The sequence below is a fragment of the Parasteatoda tepidariorum genome, chromosome 9 (genome assembly GCF_043381705.1).
Source record: "Parasteatoda tepidariorum isolate YZ-2023 chromosome 9, CAS_Ptep_4.0, whole genome shotgun sequence".
Lineage (NCBI taxonomy): Eukaryota > Metazoa > Arthropoda > Arachnida > Araneae > Theridiidae > Parasteatoda > Parasteatoda tepidariorum.
The window spans coordinates 41,033,030-41,053,049 of NC_092212.1; the positions used below are offsets into that span (position 1 = coordinate 41,033,030).

General features: G+C 29.6%; 1 protein-coding gene across 2 annotated transcripts in view; it reads left to right on the forward strand.

The window, feature by feature from the left end:
* Window positions 1-11,487: 11,487 nt before the first annotated feature.
* Window positions 11,488-20,020, forward strand: part of LOC107452839 (uncharacterized) — a 136,844-nt gene continuing 128,311 nt past the window's right edge. The window contains exon 1 of one of the 2 annotated variants that reach the window (XM_016069452.3): window positions 11,488-11,691. The gene's annotated coding sequence lies outside the window, so the exon portion shown is untranslated. Of the gene's footprint in view, window positions 11,692-19,071; window positions 19,306-20,020 lie in introns of those variants that run through there. The other variant, XM_016069451.4, reaches the window with a different exon arrangement.

Consider the following 20,020-nt stretch of genomic DNA (forward strand, 5'->3'; position numbering starts at 1 on the left):
TGTTGTCCATAAATGTATTGAGGTTATAGAATACAAATACATTGCGAGAAATCACTTGAAGAAATCTAGATCAAGTGTTTCCCTTTCTTGAAAATGCGTTCAGATCTCTTTATTTGGTTGAAAATAGAAATGAAAAAAGCTGGAATATCCAACCACACCTGAAATTGCACCTAATAATTTTTTTAAGAGTCACTTAAACAGATGGTATTTAAGTAAATACTAGTAACAAATAGAGTAAAATTGAAGCAAGGATAAATCTATGTTCTGATGTTTCAAAGTTAATTTTAGAGCTTTTTTCTTAAAATATTCAAGTATATATATGATGTAATTAGTTTTTTCCATTAAACCAGTCGTCAATCGAATTTTAAAATTTGCGAAAGATTTCTGTAGAATAATTTGTTACCGAAGTAGTCTCATGTGTTTTATTTTACGAAACAAAAACAAATTCTCTGAAAAACCAAATTACGATCATTCATCAAATTACTGTGTCCTTATAATCCCATTTTATAAAGCATTTCTGGAATAAATAAGGCAAATAAATTTGCGTTTTGAGCTACTAATTATTCTACAACAGTAGACTGTAAGCTGTAAAACATTTTAAAACTAATTTCAACTTTTTTTTCTAAATGCAGATATATTGTAACCAAATTAAAAAATAATTTAAGTAATTTGTAGAACACAGTTTTTTGATAAATCAGTGCTTAGAATCAAATTATATAATAAAACCAAAAATAATTATTCCATAAATGTATTATTTATAGAATTGTTTTATCAAAAAGAATTTTCTTATTTTGGCAAATTATTATTCAAGAAATAAGATAAATTATTTACTAGCCTATTTTGTAGATTACGAGGAGTCTGTTTTGAGGGTCAAAAATTCCGAATTCGGCGAAAAATAAGCATGTCTATTAAAAGAATTTTTTTTTATCCGATTTCGCTGTTTAAATTATCGTCTGCATTAATTATCATAGTTAAAGTGTGCTTCTCAAACTATTAATATTGTATCCAACTAACGTGAAACTCCAACCCATCAATTGATATTGCAGAAGTATTTTATAATTATTTCTTCTTTTTTTTCTCACTTTCTATTACTGATTTTACATCTCAATTTTAAAAAAAAAATAATCTTTTGAATTATTGGAAATCTACTTAAGATACCAATTCTTTTAAAGAAAAGTCACACGCTGAAATTATCACCTCTTATTATCTTTATCCCTCATTACCTTTTATATTACCTTTATCACATCTTACCTTACGTTTATAAGTAATTGCTTCCTACATGGCCTTTATTACACTTGCATTACATTTGGGATGAGATTTTTCCGCTTTTCAGCGGATTTCCGCTTTTTTTTTTTTTTTTTTCTGTCTTTCGAATTTCAGCCTTTTAATCAGAAACTCCGATTCTCTTTTTTTTTATATATAAATATTCCGCTTTTTCTGAAAATTCAGTCCTTGAAATAAAATAATTATATTTATTTCCGATTTTCACAGGTAAACAGAAAACTCAAACTACGACGTAGCTGCTAAACCTTTCGCATTTTTGCTTATTTTAGTTATTTTCTCCGCTTTTAAGAGCCGAAAATTAGATTTCCCGTATTTTTAGCAGCCGGCCAGATAGCTCGTATTTTCGTAATTCAGACGTGACTGCTTCCTGTTTGCTAGAGCGAAAGCAAACGAAATAATAATAAATAAAAAAATAGCAGTGGATTTTTCGATGAAAGTATATATTTGTTCATTCTATTAATCTTGTAAATTTTAATTTATTATGGCTAAACAAAAACAATACAAACAAGCCTTTTAGAAATCCCAAGTCCAGAATCTGCTAATATCTCTATTCTTCTATTTTAATATCAAACATCGATTTTCGTATTTACCTGATTTAAGAGTTGCGCGTTGCCACTCTTATTCACGTGATTTAAATATCGTACATTGCGATTCTTATTTGCGAGATTTAAAAATCCAATAGCGCAATTTGTATTTATGCGTTTTCAAAATTCCTATTTAGTTTCCTACTTAGTGATTCTTATTCACTCGAGTTTAAAATCCAATGTCTTGATTTGTATATGCGGTTGTAATATCAAACATCGATTTTCATATTTATACATGATTTAAAAATTAGACATTGGGATTCGTATTCACGCGATTTAAAAATTATCCATCGTTATTCGTATTTACGCGATCTAAAAATTACGCATCATGATTTGTATTTTCTCATATATATAATATATTCATTCTTGGATTTCCTCTTTTTTACTCTCTGACTACTCTCACAGAGATGCCAACTTGCTCCGGACAAAGAATAAATATATTCGAGTGGTAGTTTATTAATTGTGATTCTTTGTTTAATAAATTCAATTTATTAGATTGTTATCTACCACTATTTCGAAATAATCCGTAAGCTTATATGTTAACCACTTTATCAAAGTATAGTCATGTTTATCTTGTTAAAAAGTAAGCAAAATTAGTCAAATATTTGCAAATTTTAGTTTGCAGTTGTTTACCGGTTTTAAAATTAATTTGGCGTGTCCGGAGCAGTTGGCATCTCTGCTCTCATCCTTGAATGACATCTTACATTACCTTTATTTTATATTGCATTACCTTTATCCTATTATTATTTATTACCTCTTGCATTACCTTTACTTTATCATCTTACTTTATTTTACTACTTTATCACTAATTAATTATAGCAACGCTTTTATCACTAGTAACTTTTTATATTATATCTATCATTAGTCACCGATAACTTCTTCCATCAAACGGCTAGTAACTTTAGAACTGTAAAACGCTTTTTAATCGGATAACTATTTTTATTAACAGTTATAAAATTTTAACTAGTACTGTAAATGTCATTTAAATTATTAGTTTGTAATTGAATATAAATTTTTTTCAATGTTTCACAGTGTGTATTTAACACTAGAAAGACTGAAATACCTATATTGCCCAAAAGCAGTCAAAATGACTAGATTGTGAAAGAATAAATAATGTATAAAAAAATTTGTTTAAAAATTAATTTTTAATATTTTTCATATTATTTTCAGTTATATAACAAGTCATTAGTAAATATCAACAATTAAAATAATTATTGAAGTCACAAAATTCTAAGAAATTGTGTCATTATTGTTTTTCTAATTGAAATTAAAAAGCAGTCAAAATGACTTCCTTGGGCAATCTAGTGTTAATTAAACATGCCTTTCTTTAAATCATGCATAAATCTTCCAAAAAATTAATTTAATAAAACTCAATTTTATTGGCAACGAGCAAAGTAAAATTCGCTTAATTTGCTGTTGAAAAAATACTATAAGAATTTTTTTTAAATATTTTCTATTAAAAAAAACATACTACAAGAATTTTTTATCATTTATCTTCAATCAAAGTTAGGTGTATGATCAAAAAAGAAAGTAATAAATTAAGAAAAATCATTATAATGGCATTTGAACAAATAATACTCTTTATAGGTAGGTCTAGGTCATCGAGTTTATTTAGTAAATGTACCCTTTGTTCCATCTGAAAATCAATTTTTTTAAAGTTTCCTGAATTAATAGTAATATTAACAGAATTTAAAGAATTTATCTATTGTTTTCATGTCTCTATGCATAATTAGTTCCCTTGAATATTTGAGTACTTAATGTGATGAATTATCAGTACTTTATCCCATTTTTAGCCTCACCCATATCAAAATATTGATGTAGGTCGCACCTTTAAAAGCGTTAAGGCTTTTAAAAAAATACATCTTGTAAGCAACTAGAGTATGAGGGGAAAATGGAATAATTGTAACAATAGAAATATGGGTGTGGCATCAACAGCTGAAATCAAAATGGTGAAATGATTGTTATACCACCAGGCATCTTTTCAAATAAACTTCGAAATATATAATTTATGATTCACTTATATATATTTTTTTTCTTTCTTGAATATCAAAAAACGTTTTATTAGAATGAAAGCGAATACTAACGAGGTTTAAATCCAACTGAAGATACCATAAAAATGACCCAAGCATTGAAGTTACCGTCTTGTAAATGTGTTCCGGTGTCAGCAGTTTTCGTTCAGAAAAAAATGTGAAATAAAATGGATTTTCAGCAAACATTGTCCATTCATGTTGTGTTTTAGTCACGCGAATTGTATTACACGTGTTTAGTTTGTTGAGGAACAATAGAATTACATACAGATTGTGAACATATATTTTGTTCTTAACGATTATGATCTTAGTATGGAGAATAAAGCAAAATAGTTTGCATTTCTTTCCAGTGGAATTTTAATGCATATGCAAATTTTAATAATTGAGACGGTGTATACCAAATAATGCCAAGAATTGGGATCATTGAAGAGCTTAATGGGAAAATGTTTTAAGTAACTTAGTGAGAAAAATTTTTTTTTAAATTTTGACATTTAAGAATGTGTTATGTTTAATTGTAAGGGAAAAAAGTCAGGTCCTTGAATAAGGCAAAATGATGAGTTGAATAAGGCGTAAGTTTATAATGCGAACGAATAAATAAGGCTAATATTTATTCCAAAATATATTTTATAAAGACTTACTATATTTTACAAAGCTATAGAAGGCTTTTCAGCTATATTTTATGAATTTGGTGCTCTTAAATTCGCTAAAATTTCACTTAGAACATTCTTCCATGATCTTATACTGAGCCGTGATGGCTCAGGGGATAGAGCATTCGCCTTCCAATGAGGTGAACCGGATTCGAATTCCAGCGATAACTGGTCGATAGGAATTCCGCGCCCGGCTTGCAGCGACCACAGTGCTGTCGTAAAATATCTTCAGTGGTAGACGGATCATGGGTTAGAGTCCCCTTGCAGTCAGGCTAACTGTGGGACGATTTTCTGACTTTCCTCTCTTTGTAACGCAAATGCTGGTTAGTTCCATCAAAAAGTCCTCTACTAAGACAAATTTCTCCCAATATCCAGGAGTTCCCTTGTCTTATGGATGGGTTTCAAAATTCCAAGGCTACGGAGTTGAACATTAATAGTCGTAAACCCAAAATTGGGTCAGCTGATTAACGAGGGTTGTAAAATAAAATATAATGCAATACAAATTTGTTGAGAACTTCTTAAAGTGTTAAATTGAACCATATTTCCGTTCAAACTGAACCAGTATATAGTGTAAACAAATTACGATAGTATAATTCATATGAATACCATGTTAAGGTTGTGAAAATTTTGAAAAATATTACAAAATGCTCCAAATTTTTCTACCACAGCTTAGAAATTGAAATCTTAAGTGTAGGGGAGAGTGGGACCAATTGTGAGAGTGGGACCAATTGTAACAGGGTACGATTGTAACAGAGCAAAAAATTCGAGTGTCGGGTTCTAGATTTGGTTCCTAGGTGGCGCACAAAGTGTATTTAATAAAAATACATGTACACCCCTGCTGGCAACCATTTTTATGTACTTTTGAAAGAGTTATATCACAAAAGATATTTTCACGCTACGTAAGTACTTTTTTTGGTATTAGAATATTATATTGTAACAAAGTAANCCCGGCTTGCACCGACCACAGTGCTGTCGTAAAATATCTTCAGTGGTAGACGGATCATGGGTTAGAGTCCCCTTGCAGTCAGGCTAACTGTGGGACGATTTTCTGACTTTCCTCTCCTTGTAACGCAAATGCTGGTTAGTTCCATCAAAAAGTCCTCCACGAAGACAAATTTCTCCCAATATCCAGGAGTTTCCTTGTCTTCTGGATGGGTTTCAAAATTCCAAGGCTACGGAGTTGAACATTAATAGTCGTAAACCCAAAATTGGGTCAGCAGATTAACGAGGGTTATAAAATAAAATATAATACAATGCAAATTTGTTAAAAACTTCTTAAAGTGTTAAATTGAACCATATTTCCGTTCAAATTGAACCATTATATAGTGAAAACAAATTACGATAGTATAATTCATATTAATACCATATTAAGGTTGTTAAAATTTTGAACGATACTACAAAATGCTCCTAATTCTTCGACCACAGCTTATAAATTGAAATCATGAGTGTACTTTATAATTTCAATCTTACGTCCTCGACAAACAAAAGGTAAGAGTTTGGAAAACACTTTAACGGAAGTGAGTTAATTCTCAGCATACAGACTAGTAAATTAAGAACGACAATAAATTATTTTATTTGTAAGCCATCAATATAAATTTTAAATTCATTTACATAAGAATTCATGTGGCATGTTTATGACGGATGACTATAAAACATCTCACTGTCTGCGCGAAGTCAAGGCTTATAACACGCTTAGCTGCGCATCCGCATTAACTGTTAACCACAAAAGATTTTCTTTTTATTTGCCACCATTTTCATGTGCTATTAAGTTCATAACTCCATTCACGGTGTCTTTATGAGGTGTGAATCACACAACAAGTGATGCAAGAAATCTGCAATTTAATTTTGATAACCTTTTTTTTCGTTTTCAAAGAATTTTGAAAGGAAATAACATTTAATGATTGTATAAAATTAAAACTCTTTTCTAAGTGAAATCATTTGGTCGAATAATAAAATATTTTTTACAAGTTTTGAATTATATTTTAAAATTCTTTGGAATAAAACGACCAATTGAATGACCAATTAACACGTTGACAGAGATGCCAACTGCTCCGGACACGCCAAAATAATTTTAAAAAAGCGGTAAATAACTACAAACTAAATTTTGCAAATATTTGACTATTTTTGCTTGCTTTGTAAAAGGAAAAGGTATAGCATGACCTAAGTATTATAAAGTGATGAATTATATAAGTCTACGAATTATTTAGAAAGAGTGGTGGATAAAAATCTACTAAATTGAATTTATTAAACCAAGAATCACAATTGATAAACTACCACATTAAAATATATATCAGCTGTCCGGAGCAAGTTGGCATCTCTGTGTTGAATGCCATGGGGGCCACCGGTGACCGACACTGAGTTTGTTCGTAGAGCCACTGGGGTCACCAGTGACTGACGAAGCAAAGATTATTAGAAACACATAATTCGAGCAAATTTTTAATGCTTTTAATTTTTTTATATTATCGTTACTAAAATGGTTTAAGGAAATTAATGCAATACATATTGAGAAATTCATTTTGGCCAGACGGGCAAGCCATGTAAAATTAGCGTGGCATTCAATGTGTTAAATAACAACTTACAAGTCTAGAAATCAATATTTTTTTTTTCAAATTTTCTCAAATCTACGTAAATATGAAAGCGCGTATATTAATGTTGTTCGAAGACTTTAACAACAAAAAGCTTTTTGGAGTTTAATTCTTTAAAAAATTATGCAGTATAGCTGTTACGTCATTGAGGCTGAAGTTCAATATCGGCCGAAAATATTAATATCTAGTTTACTAACACACTTAAAATTAATTTAAAAGCAACTTAAGACAATATATTCATGATTTTAATGACGTCATACTATTTTTAAAACTCAGATTATTTAAATTATTAAATACCATGCGGTCAACTTTGCAAAAGCAAACTAGTTATTTCAGTAGTTGTAGCTCTAATAATCAGTTTTATATAATTAAAATGATTTCTTTTGGAAAAATAGTAATTTATAAAGACGGATATTCGTATAAGCGTATTTTATGTATTATCACAATAATTACATGTTCATAGATTATGAACAGGAAAAGAAACCCAGAATCTTTTGCATCATTTCCCATTATAATTTATTAAACGTAGGAATCGTTTAAAACTTTTTTAATTATAAGAACCGGCTTGTAGACTTTAGCGCAAAACAAACTAAATAGGCCAAAAAATTTAAATATGTTTAAAAAATTGAACGAAATTATTGTTCTAAATTTCTCTTTTTTTATAGAAATTTTCTCTTTTTTATACAGAAATCACTCTTCATAAAATCTCTTTAGTTGTTTATCGCTATATGGGTTATAAAATCTTATGTTGATTACGAATAAAGATAACTAACTAATTAACATTTAGAATTTAAACTCTCAAGTTAACTTTATAAAGCAGAAAAAAATTTCGATTTTCAATTTAATCAGCAACTTATATTAAATAAAATCATGAATTAGAAGAACCCAAGTAAAAATTTATAAAACGGAATACAAGTAAAACTTTAGTTTCTTGAAAATATAGCTTTAACTTTTTCATAGATACTAGTATTTGCTATCAAAGGATTTTATAAATATTCTGGAAAACTTTAATTGATGAAACAGAATTTTTTTTCATCTCAACAGAAAGAGTTTTACTGATTGAGTTGAGTTTGACACGATATTTACCTATAATTATGCATAGTTATTGTCTTCCATAACTATCGATATTTTTCATTGTCAATAACTAACAACATTTTATCATTGTTCATAGTTATCTATATTGATAAATGTTGATAGATATCAATACTTACCATTAATTATTTATATTTGTTTTCGAGAAATATTGACATCCATTCTGGTTGAAAACAATCCATATTTACCTTTGTCGATTTTTATCGATATTGTTGTTGATAGTATTGTTCCTGTATTTATTGTTATCGATGTATGCCACTTTATGAAATTATGCAAATTTATTTTGGTCGATAATTATTGAGATTTATTGTGTTGTTAATTTTCGATATTTATAGATGTCTATAATTATCATATTTGTTTTCATTGATAATTATCGAAGCTTTTGATATTTGTTGTTGTAGATAAAAATTAATGTTATTGTTATTGACACCTATTTTTTTGTCGTTGTTGATCAATATCGATATTTAGTTTGCTTTTAATATTTATTGATATTATTCGGCAACGATAATTATTAATACTTATCTTTTTGTCATAATTATCAATATTTCTCGCTGTCAATAACTATCGAAACCATTGTCGGTAATCATTAATTCGCACCCTATTTACGATATTTCTTAAAAGTATCATTTTAATGTTTATTAAATTATTTTGATATTTCACGTCGCATCGATATTTGGTCTAGCTATACTATAATGATTTCAAAAAGAGAGAAAATGATATAAACCATTAGTATTTAGCAAAAAATATTTTAATGTTATAGGTGTCGATAATTATTAAAGTTTATAGTTTTTATTTTAATTATGAATATCCATCGCTATCAATAACTATCGAAATTTACCGTTATCGATAGCTATTAACACTCATCGTATTTACTATATATCCTTATAATGGCCATTAAAAATATTGATATCTAACATTAGATAGACAAGGCCCGGGCTGAGGATTTCAAATTATTAACCAATAAATTAGCCAAATATCAAAAGTCGCCAATTTTTGAAAGTCTTCGCCAAATGCAGATCTTATCAGTTTTTTATCATTAATTTTTCCCATAAAAAACTATTTACGGTAGTTTTTTTCAGGCCAATACTATTTGGACCAAATTTTAATTGGTTATGCGGAGTATCTACCGAAAATTACAGTAATCGAATGAAAAATACTGATTTGTTTATAAAAATTTATTTTAACGTAATTTTGAGGATCGAGTTAAATATATATTTTCCTTTCAGTGGAAAAAATCATTTGTCAATTCTTTTGCCAAAACACAATTTTATTCGCCAATTTTACGATTTTATCGCATTTGGCGAGGTGGCGAATGCTTAGCGCTGGCCCTGCATATATATATGGCCTAACCATAAGCTAAAAATTTTCAAGAAGTGTTCTAAACCATCTTATTTGGCAAAAAATATTCATTTTTATAATGTTTGCTTTATTTTTGATAAACACATTTTAGGTAAAAAATAAGCTTCTGAAATAGATTATTTATTTCTTGTTAAATTTTCAGTTATAAAAGAGAAACGATTACTCTTCTTTTTTTTTTTTTTAAACAAATATTAAGCTGGTAATATTAACTTTATATCATAATAATAAATTTTTGTGCATCTCTAATTTTCAAATCAAACAAAAAATAGCACTAATTTGTATGAAATTCTTAAACTACACAGAATTATTAAGTTAAATATTATTTTGAGACTACATACAGATATTTTCTTTGTTATATGAAATTAAATTATTAATTAATTAATTAATTAATTAATTTTTTTAATTTAATTTGATGGATAAAATGAATCTCCTCAGCTTAACTTGAAACAAATGAATAAANTAGTTTTTATTTTAATTATGAATATCCATCGCTATCAATAACTATCGAAATTTACCGTTATCGATACCTATTAACACTCATCGTATTTACTATATATCCTTATAATGGCCATTAAAAATATTGATATTTAACATTAGATAGACAAGGCCCGGGCTATAGACAAGGCCCGGGAAATTGAATTATTAATTAATTTAATTAATTATTTTAATTTAATTTGATGGATAAAATGAATCTCTTCAGCTTAACTTGAAACAAATGAATAAATTACTTAAAATTTGTTAGATCATTCAGATCAAACGAATCCACTTAGTTGATTCAAATCGAACGAATCCATTTAGTTGATTCAAATCGAACATGCAATTCACTTAAATGTTTTGAACAAAATAAATCAGCTCACATTGATATTTCGAATCAAGTGAATGAATTCACTTTAGTGATTCAAATAAAATCAATTAGTTCAATAAATGATTCAAATCAGACAAATCAGTTCATCGCTATAATTTGAATCATGCGAATAATTTCCCCTACATATTCAAATTAGTTATTATATTTAAATAAATAAATTTTGTTCATGCCAGAAGCAACGAATTCAAATATTTTTAAAAATTATTTTTATTCAAAAAATATTTTTATGAAATTAATTAGATCGGTATAAATTATTTTAAACAAACTTTTCCATATCAATTTATTCAAGTCGATGCATCACAATCATTGATTCAAATTAAATAAACACTTCTATAAATTGAATTATTTAATGTCTTCAAAGAAATTCACAAATATTGGAAAATTTAAAAAAATATTTTAACGATTAATAATTTTCAAGAAACTTACTTTAATCAATTTATTTAAATTATTTATCAGAATCTTTCACTTAATTTGATCAATAATAATAATATATTTGAATCAATTGATCATAATCACTAGCTTGAATCAATTTATCACTTCTGTAAAAAACAAATACATTAGAGAGATTCAAAGAATTTTGAACAATCGTACATGAATAAACTTTTTCGAATAAATTATTAGAATCATTGATTTGTATTAATTTATCAAAACGATTTTAACAAATTCTTAACCTATGGAAATCAAATCATTTAAGACTTCGAAGAAATATCTTAATCTATTGAGTGATTTAAAAAAATGCTGTAAAGTCATCTGATTTAATTTATACTGCAATTTTTAAGTATCAAATTTTACTAGACTTTATTTTAATTTTGAAGTAGTTTTCAGTCTACATATAAAAGTAAATTATAATTTCTTAAAATCATAAATATAAAACGTTTTGTGTACTCTTTCATTTTGGTAGTGAAAGTTTTTTGTTAAAAAAACACTAATTCCTGTATTCTAATTTGCTTCGTAAAAAAAAATCTGTAAGTGATAGGATTAAGAATTTTTTTCTCCTCAATTTGCTTTCAAAATATTTTAATTTTATTTCTTATTTCTTACCAGCATTGAACAGCAGAATCATAGCTGGTTCATGCGACTATCAATGCTTAACTATCTCAAACCAAACACAGGAGACAAGGAAATTGCTGGATAAAGCTTTGGAAAAAAAACTAGCTCTTGTGGAAGACTTTTTGGGAGAATGTTGCCTGGAGTGTGCAATCAAGGAAAATTTTCCGTGGTTAGCCAGGCGACAAGGAGATAAATAATGTAAGTAACTTAATCAGAAATGCATTTTTAATTAGGGATTACTTTTAGTATGTAAATTAAAATTATTCAGATAATTGCCCCTATGTGGCTACTCCGACTTAAGCAACTCTTCCCTACACTGAGAAATGTTTTAAAAACATAGTTAGCTGCTCAGCTTCTATAGTGTAGTGCAGTGTTCCCCAACCTTTTTATCACCGCGGGCCTGTCAACGTTTGATAATTTTAACGCAGCCCGCTGGGGGGGGGGGAGCGTTGATTGTTTATATTTTAGATTATTTTTAATTACATATATTAATTTTAATACATAATATTTTAATTACATATATTAATACTAATTTACATCATATTAATCTTAATTTAATTGTATTTAAAAATGTCTTCAAAACAAAATACAGTTACACCAAAAAATAAATATAAAGTGATTTAGCATTCTTACTTACTAGAACGTTAAAACAATGAGAACCCTAAGCTTGTTTCTTTGCAATGAGACGGTTCCATCTGTGGGTAATCGGAGACAATGATGCATTACAAAAATTTAAGTCACTACCTTCGGGGGCCCCTTTTTTTTAAAATAAATGAAATTTTAATGGAACACAGATAATTTTAATTTGCGGTATAAATTCAGTTTCGATAAAATGGGCGGCCCGGTACCATTTGATCCACGGACCGGGGTTTGGGGAACACTGGTGTAGTGCACATAATTCTTCCTTGACGAAGAAAAAGTTTTAATTCTTGTGTAGAAAGCAGTTTGTCCCATAGAATTTCACTTACTCCGATTCTGAATGAATCGAATCGAATTGCAAACTACCGCTAATAACCCTTAGGGTGGTCAGGGGCGGATCTAGAAATTTTTCCTGTGGGGGGGGATCATAGACTCGGATCCCCCCCCCCACACACAATTAATTTTTTATAAAAAAAAAACTTTTTTTTGTAATATTTTTTTTGAAAAAAAAAACTGGGGGTTTTAATGCTAGTCTTCTCATTTATTTATTTCATAATGAACAATAGAACAATACATAAATAATTCAAGTATTCAACATCTTTAAATAATAAATGTAATTCGTTTTTTAGAAACTTTGGCAAATCTGTCAATGACTTTTTCAACATCCAAATCATTTTCTCTTTGAATGTCTAATAATGCCAGATTTTAATTGCAAGTTTCGCAAGTTTCCCAACTTCGCCTTTATACAATCTTTGGTTAAGCCTGTTGAAGCGCGCTTCAACATTATTAATGTTTACAATGAAACTGTGATGAATTTCGTTTTAATCTTTTGGATTATGATTCATGAAACAGCGAAGAACATGATTAGATGGAGAAAAAAATTGATTTTTCCGACCTACCTAGGTGTATATGCTCCCTTAAATAAATTTTAAAATATTTTATTTCTTTTGTAAACTATTAAAAAAATTATTATTTTTATTTTATTTTTTCAATTTTAAGAGGGGGATCATGACGCTTGTGACCCCCCACCCCGCTGGATAGGCCACTGTGGGTGGTTATATTTGTTCTACATAAATTATCAAAAATCGAATATCTATATATACTAACAACTCGTTTACATTCAATTCATTCGGACACATTCAACTATATTATTACATAAAAGATACGAGTTTTTTCATCAATAGAGTTTGAGAAAACGGAAGTTTTCGTTTTTTAAATTAAACCAGCTTTATGGCAAAGAGACATATCTACCAGACACATTTATTAAAGAGAAGGAAAAAAACATTTAATTGAACGTTTTTAATTACTTCAAACCTGTGATATACATGCCATATTGTCATTATAGATCACTTTTTGATTCAATATATTCAAAAGATGAAATAAAAAAATTTGTTTTCCGTTCACATATGAAGCGTGTAAAAGACAATATGAAGTTGATGCAAGTGAAATGGAGCCGAAACTTAGTTTTTTTTTTCATTTTTCAAATTTTTTCTTCCTTCTTCATCATGAGAGAGTTGATACGATAGATTTCGAGAATAGATTGGAATCTTGTCTCTTTCTGTTTCTTCGGTTTGTCTCTTTTCATCAACTTACTCCAAAAAAGGCTTGAAGAATGACGTTACCTGTGTGACGTCATGAAGGTAGATTTTTGGCGGTAGGAAGAAGCAGCCAATTTGGTGATTTATCGCTAATTGCTTTTTGATATCGCTTTTCTTTTTTTCTTTTAATACTTCCGGAACATTTTTAAAAGCTAAGGTATGCCGATAGTTCTATTTGGTAAATATCATTAAGATTTATAAAAACTTAAATGTTGCTATGAGAATCTAATTCAAAATTGACTTACCTGATGCGGCTATTAATTTCCAGAACTGAATTAATAATTCTGGAAAATAATACGAAAATTACATACCTATTTAATGTTCGAAAGAAACTTTCATCTGTCTGTATGTACTATTTCTGTACTTCTACCACCGGCGCTCCTAATCCTTTGATCAATAAAAGCTGTCCCCTTCCTCTTTACCATGAGTATATCTCAGGCAAAGACTAGGAAGCCGACTCAGCCACCCTTAGATCAACATATACTGCCCTCGTGAGACCCATATTGGAATATGGTTTCCAGGTCTACTCCTGTGCTTCGGCCAGTGATCTCCAGAAGCTTGAAAAAGTTCAGCATAGTGCAACCAGAATTATTTCTGGATTGCGTAGCAGTTGCCCGAGTCATATTCTACTAAATGAAACAAATATACAGCCTTTGGAAATAAGAAGGGAATCTAACCTTGTAAAATACTATGCCAAATTGGCTAGCTTGGGCACTCAGAATCGGACAGCTGAATTTCTGCTTAATTGGCAAAATTATCAAAGATTAAAAAAGGACAGCCCTCTTTCTCTGACTCTTTCGCTTGATGCAGTTAAGTTCAACGTTGATCCGCAGTTCATTTGCAGTCCTGTATGTCCCCTTTGCGGGCTTGCCCAGAGTGTTCTTCCATACTACACTGCTCTCTGAGGTTACTAACGGCAACCACCCTCCGGAGTATTTGAAGCAATTGGCTTTGGAGATAATAAACCTTGTCCTGCTGACGATCTTAAAATCTATACGGATGGTAGCGGTGACGATCATCACCACACCGTCAGTGGAATTTACACCATATATCCTGCTGAAGTTCACGAATCTAGATCACTAAGAAATCCAGATTTCTGTTCAGTGTTTCGCAGTGAACTTATTGCTATTCAAACAGGTCTGGAAATTATCAGGACTAGAGCCAATTTTGGGAATGTCTGGATTTTCACGGACAGTCGTAGCTGTATTCAGCACCTGAGAAATTAGGAGAGAGTAACGGACCGGGCTGGTGTCTCTAAATGTGGTTTATTAAATGCCCTCTCAGCCTCCCATGACATCCATATTCAGTGGATACCCTCACACGTGGATCTTTTTGGCAACGAAAGTGCTGATCAGTTGGCAAAATAAGGTACTTCCCTCCCAGCCTCTCCAAATACGGCCCTCACTTACTCTGTATTATTTTCTATCCGCAAATCTAAGGTTAATAAAGCCTGGCTTGTTCCACCGGATCACAATTGGCATCCCCACAAGCGTCCTGGAGGAACCCTTGACCTTCAAAGTGCACGTGCCGACTAAACCGCTACCTGTATATTTGTCAGTGGGCATACTAAGAGCCTCACTTTCAGTGGGAAAATAAACTTTTTCCAACTTTACTTTAAAACTTATTATATGGGTCTATAATTTACGCAATATTATCTGGAATTATTAGATCAGACTTGAAACTTAATAGCCGCAACTTGTATTTCGTTTTTCAACGCAGAACTAATTCGCTATTATCTCTACAAAACAAGAAATTCGACACATAACATATCCCTTTAAGATATTAAGGGGACCTGAAAGTAATGTCGTTTCGCGTATAAACGACATATTCTGGCGGCGCGTTCTGGCGGCGTATAAAGGATTCTATGCAATTTTAATCCTGGTGATGTGCTCTAATCCTCCAAACAGTTTGTCACAACGTTTACGCGATGAGCCGTGTTGGCTCAGGGGACAAAACGTTCGCCTTCCAATGAGGTGAACTGGGTTCGAATCCGAGCGATGGCTGGTCGATAGCAATTCCACATCCGGCTCTCACCGATTTCAGTGCTGATGTGAAATATCCTCAATGGTAAACGGATCATGGGTTACAGTCCCCTTGCAGCGAGGCTAATCGTGAGAGGTTCTCGTGGTCTTTCTCTCCATGTAACGTAAATGCGGGTTAGTTCCATCAAAAAGTCCTCCACAAAGGCAAATTTCTGCCAATCACCGATCCAGGAGCTTCCTTGTCTCCTGGATTGGGTTCAAAATTACAAGGCTACGGAGTTGAACATTAGTAGTCGTAAACCCAAATATTGGGTCAGCTGTTCAATGTCGGTTATAATATGAAAGTAAAAGCATTTACGAGATAACTTTTTTAAAGTTGTACAGTGAGCAGAAAATAGACGGACCACCCTAAATAAGTTTTGATCTAATGGTACTCTTCACGTTCTAGGATAATATCTTAATGGTTCGAAAGGGTGACCTCAAATGTGCTAATTAATCAGTACAGACGATATTTTAAGTTGCAAAATCAGACACTAAAACGTACTTTCTCTGAATAAACATGCCGATTTTTCGACGAAATTATCATTAAATGGTCGTTCCCTTAATTAAACTATTGGAACCATTATTTCCCAGATTGCGGCTGCCCCCTATATTTTAGAGATCAGAAAACTGAATCCGCTAAAAAAAGTCATGTTTATTCAGAGATAGAAAGTTTTTGTGTCTGCTTTCTGCTCAGAATATCCTCTGCTCTGATTAATATAGCATAGTTGTGGCCACCCCCTCGATTTACTAAGATCGAGTCCTAGAACGTGAAGATCCGATCATTAGATAAGAACTTATTTTGCTTAATTTCTTGTGCATCGTACATTTCGACAAAGAATAGGCTAAAAATGCCACTTAAGAAAAATCTTAGAGAAACTGATTGCAGATTTGAAATTTGTGACGTGATCACCAATTTCAAATTCACGATCCATTAAAAAAATCTCATGCAACAAAAAACAATTGTTTCCCAGAGTAATCAATTATTTACTCCATCGCACAAGTAGAAAATTATATTAGTCACATAAGTGAAAACTGACTTCAACTGAAAACGGTGCTTCAGATGAAGAAATCAAATTATATTACTGAAAGTCAACGTATTGAAGTTTATTTCAGCTATGCAGAAGAAAACTATCGCACAAGTAGAAATTTATATCAGTCACCCAAACGGAAACTAACTTCAACTGAAAACGGTGTTTTAGATGAAGACATCAAACTATATTACCTAAAGTCAACGCATTGAAGTTTATTTCAGCCATGACGAAAAAAACTGAACGCAAACTCTAAAAACAATATTTTGAATAATCCATCAAAGTCATATATTACCTAAAATCAGCACTTGTGTGAACGAGTTTGTTGATAAAATAAAGAGAAAAAAAAATTCTGTGTTTCTATTTACCTTTCGGGATAAATTTAGAATTCAAAATCAATTAGACCTTATAGTGAATTTATAACTTACATTAAAATAAACTGTTCCAAGCTAGACAGAAAGAAAATGCATCATTAGCAATGGCTTCCTTGTTTTGATACGCAAAAGCGGTCATTGCTATCGAGTTGAATTTATCGTATGTTATGTAATGAAATATTTTAATGAAGCTTAAATAAAAAGAATCTACTTAGTTTTTATCTAGTTTATAATATAGGATAGCTTATATTTTCAATCGCAAAGATGTATTCAAAATATCTTATTATTTTCAATAAATATTTCTTACATTTTCAATTCTTAATGTGAGTAAAACTTATTTCATTAAAATTTAGTAACTATTAATATATAGGCTACTTTCTGCGGCTATTGTTGCAACCAATTTTAAAATAAATTTTATTATACCATTTTGTTTAATATATTTATTTTTGTGCAATTTTATGGAAATTAACCTTTATTTTTACTTTTGTGATCATTTAGACAAAGATTTGATTACTGAATATTTTTCATCTAAAATTACAAGTAAAAATTACATAGTTGTGTTGCAAAATAAACAATACACACTTTAAATTTATTCGTGTTAGTCGTCGTGCTTATAAAAAGTAATAAATAACAGTGCAAATTAATCATTTTTTAACACCCAAGTATCATGATGATCGGATTAATAGTCGAAGTTGATCAAACCTGATTAATTTAAGGCATACTATTGTTAAGTATGAGATGTAATACTGAGAAATACTAAAACAAAAAGTTGCTGCCTTTATATAGATATCAAAATCTATCTTATAAAAATAATACAGATCCAAAAGGCTATCCACTTAAAGCAATTTGGATCCAAAAGAATATCCAAAAACGTAATTTGGATCCAAAAGAATATCCAAAAAAAGTAATACAGATCCAAAAGAATATCCAAAAAAGTAATTTGGGTCCAAAAGAATATCCAAAAAAGCAATATACAGATCCAAAAAGAATATCTTATGAAAGAAATATAAACTAAAATAATATCCCATCAACAAAACATAATATAAAATGATATCCAATAAAAATATTTATTTAAAAGGATATCTTATAAAAGTAAAATCCAAAATGATATCTGATAATAATGTATGATCCAAATGAATATTCATAAAATAACTTGGATCGAAAAGGATATCCAAGATAAGTAATAATGATCCAAAAAGATGTCCAATAAAATTAATATAATGCAATTTTATACAAAAGAGCATCCAATAAAAGTAATATAATACAATTTGATACAAAAGGGTTTCCAATAAAATTATCTGAATCCAAGTTGATATAAAAAAAAACTAATAGGTATTTAAAAGAATATCTAATAAAAGTTATATAATCTAAAAAGATATTCTATAAAAGTAATATCTATATAAGCAAATATCATATGATCCAAAAAATATATAGTAAAATTATTATATTCAAAAGCCATATCGATCTAAATCATATCGATCTGAAACGATCCCAATAAAATTAATAACAATCTATATGAAAATTCCCTCTAACTACATCTTTTAAAGCGACAGCTCAATATCATCTCAACAATTATCTTCTACGCAGAAAAAGCGCGTTTTTTAGTAGTTTCGTTTTCATCTCTGAGTATATTCAAAAATCATATCGATCTAAATCATATCGATGATCCAAAAATCATATCGATGTCGATCTAAAACGATCCCAATAAAATTAATAGCAATGTATATGAAAATTCCATCTAACTACATCTTTTACTGCGACAGCTCAATATCATCTCAACAATTATCATCATCTACGCAAAAAAGCGCGTTTTTCAGTAGTTTCGTTTTCATCTCTGAGTTCATCTTTGGCGAAGAACGAAGTCAACGTCTTATTACAACCTCCAAGACCGGACTTTTCGAAAGTGGGTTTCCTTATTCTTGAGACTGAGCAGGTAGTCTCAGTGCCCAAATAGGCACTGATGGGTCAAGTTGTTGGTTGCTGCTGTGTAGTGCTTGTGAATTGTGTATCTGCTGTCATGACCCGTTTTACTCTCATGTTGGACTGCTGATTGATGTTTGGATTGTGTCTGTTTGTGATTTGTGGATATTAATTTTTATTAAGTGATTTTTTTTAATTTATTTTTTTAATTGGAATACCCCATTAAAATGTAAGTACTCAATCTATGCATTAATCATATTTCTGTATTTTAAAAAAAGCTATACATCAATTTTCAAATATTATTTCTACTACAAGTTTTTACGTAAATGTTTGTAAAATTATAAACTTGTGTGAACTTTTGAAGTTGTAAGAACTATTTATTTCACTAACAAAGAAAAAAATATTTATATATTTTACTATCTAACAGCTGAAAGCAAAATTAGTTTCAAATTTTAAAATTTTACTAATATTTGATAATTAATTTTTATGTGATACATTTTTTAAAATGGTAATACAATTTTTTTTTTATGGAATTTCTCTATTCTCGGCTTTTCAAAAAAATTTTACTATTGTTTAATTTTAATATCATTATATTTACTGTCAACATGGTAACTAGATTGCGTTCGCTATTAAATTAATTAAAATATTTTAATGTGTTAACTCACTTACATAACTGATTGGTTGTATAGCGTCATTAGATTATTAAATAGTAAATAATTATTTCATTAAAAACTCGTTAGTAATTTTATGTTTCTATAAACTTGCTAATAAGTTTTAAGTTTTTAATTTGTTTCAAAACTAGTAACTAACATATTTTTTTTATATTTAGTTTTAAATATATTTAAAGAAATTTAAAATGTAACGAAATTCTAATTGTGAAAATAAGTCACTATTAGAATTAGATGCCAAAATATTTTTGAGATTTTTTCATTTTTTTTTAATTT